Source organism: Alosa pseudoharengus, unplaced genomic scaffold, assembly GCF_046254945.1.
Source record: "Alosa pseudoharengus isolate Yale_2024_CS ecotype anadromous, Long Island Sound unplaced genomic scaffold, YU_APseudo_1.1 YU_APseudo_1.1_scf_6, whole genome shotgun sequence".
NCBI classification, from domain to species: domain Eukaryota; kingdom Metazoa; phylum Chordata; class Actinopteri; order Clupeiformes; family Clupeidae; genus Alosa; species Alosa pseudoharengus.
Window position 1 is genome coordinate 990001 of NW_027468848.1, and position 2500 is coordinate 992500.

General features: G+C 37.2%; 1 protein-coding gene across 1 annotated transcript in view; it reads left to right on the top strand.

Moving 5' to 3' along the window:
• LOC143106408 (TBC1 domain family member 10A-like) overlaps positions 1-2500 on the top strand; it is a 65671-nt gene that overhangs the window by 40999 nt on the left and 22172 nt on the right. The window lies entirely within an intron of this gene.

Consider the following 2500-nt stretch of genomic DNA (forward strand, 5'->3'; position numbering starts at 1 on the left):
TCTAGAACGTTATTACTTAGCAGCTAGTCTGTAATGTTAACCGCTAGCGACTAGCTAACGTTAACTTTGGTTAAGCTTTAGCTCCATGTCTGGCTGGCTGCTGGCAACAATTAGAAGGTCATTAGGCTAACTGAACTATTGTAAGGTGAACGTGCATATTCTGTTTGTTAAATTAGAGAAAAAAAAATTTCTGAGAAATATGTTAGTGTAGCTTAACATCAACATTAGCCGTAGTCTAGAACGTTATTACTTAGTCTGTAATGTTAACCATAGCTAACGTTAACTTTAGTTAGCTCCTTGTCTGGCTGGATTAGCCTAATATTAGGTTATTAGGCTAACTGAACTATTGGAGGGTTAACGTGCATATTCTGTTTGTTAAATTAGAAAAAACACATTAATTGATCGTAGGTTTGGTTTGTTCTATGCAAACAAGTACTATTATGTCAGATGCCTATTCTGGAAGGATAGACTATCAGCCTGTAACATTCTGCTTCTTCTCTTCTAGGACATTGAGGAGCCAGACATTGACTGGGATGTTGCCATGGACCACAATGGTGAGGCAGAAGGAGTGATGGTGGTTCCTCACATTGTCCGGTGAGCGAAGAACAAAGGGAAGATGTTCAGGCCCTCCTTGACCAGAGTGACCCGGACATGACCGCTAGGGAATTGTACCTCCTATGCCGTGAATGTTTGAGCCCCTCTTAACTCCCACTGCTCTAAATTAGTTAAATCAGCCGTTTTTTCAATCAGTTCAAATAATCAGTTATTCCAATCAGTTATTGTTCATTTCAATTATAGAACTTGAACTTATATTTACTGTTTGTTTGTTCAAATGTCTATTGGTGGACTGTTACCTACCCTTTAATTATGCCAAACCCATTTCTGTTCTTTAAATATCAGAAAGCAAACTTACTGTTGATGGCACTGAACTTGCACTTGGAAATGTTTATGGAACTTTTCTGAACTGTGAATTACATTAAAACTCATGCCAAACCAATTTGCCTGTGCTCTCAAAAACATTTATACAAATCAGTCAGCTTCAGTCAGTAGGTTGAATTGAAGACCCAGATGCAGAAGTAAAAGTGATTTTTTTACTTGTATATCTTGAGCATTACAGGTAACCACTGAATTTGTGAAACTAAAATAACAACTAATATGTACTAAGCTAGTACATAATCAATACATATTAGATCACTTTAAAGACTGACAGATGCAAATGCTGTAAATAAAGGTAATCAAAGGGGTCTGCTGGTGAACAAAGTCCTTGAAGTCAGAAGCTGCCACTGCTCAATGACTTGTGCCTCATCTGGTAGGATTTCAAAATGTTCCAGATCTGAAAACAGAAATATTGGTATATGTCACATCCTTGAACTTACTGCAAACTATGAACAAGTGCTCACAAATTAAGCTAAAGAAATGCTCCCAATATTTATAATGAACAAACTCACACAACACTTAGCTGAATGGGGACAGGACAGGCATATTCAACTATTGCACATGTCCTGTTTATGCAGGCAATAAGCAAAGCCAAATTTGGTGTATTCAAAGTTCTGTAGAATAACCATTTCTTGTATTTTTGTGTTTTCAGTGGAACAGTGTAAGCTCATATCTACACCCTATTGAGGTAGTTATTAACAGTTAGGCCAAGGTCCAGTCAATCAATAGCCAGTCACTGATGCCATATTCTTTAATTATCCAATCTGTATCCAACCAAAACCTTCTGATTTAAAGGCATAATACAACTACTTTCCATGTGTGACTTATGAAAAGATGTAATGACAAGTATTGCACAGATGTGCCCTGGACTGCTCACAATAAAAGGCCACTCTAAATGTCTGAAATGCATTCATGTTTGATCAGAATGCTAACCATGTCTGGAATAGACAGCTAGGCCTACTGAATCCAGTAGGTTGCTCCATTTAAATGTATGAAAAATGTCAAAGTACCATGGAATCAGGTACACCTTACAATAGTTCAGTTAGCCTAAAGACCTGAAAAGTTAACGTTAGTTAGCTAGATAGAATGCACGAAGACTAATGGTGATTATTAAGTTTACTTCACTACACAAAATATTTCTCAAACATATTTTCATCTATTGAATACTTGATTCAATCCAGGTTATCCTACCTCAAAAATGCCTGCTCAGCCGCAGAGTTGAAACGCCTTTCAGGAACTTCCCGGGCTTGAAAGGAGATCTGTCAATGAAATCTCAAAGTTAACATTATAGTCGCTAGCGTTAGCTACGGTTAACATTACAGACTAAGTAATAACGTTCTAGACTACGGCTAATGTTGATGTTAAGCTACACTAACATTTCTCAGAAATGTTTATTTCTCTAATTCTTTCTCTAACAAACAGAATATGCACGTTCACCTTACAATAGTTCAGTTAGCCTAATGATCTTCTAATTGTTGCCAGCAGCCAGCCAGACATGGAGCTAAAGCTTAACCAAAGTTAACGTTAGCTAGTCGCTAGCGGTTAACATTACAGACTAAGTAAT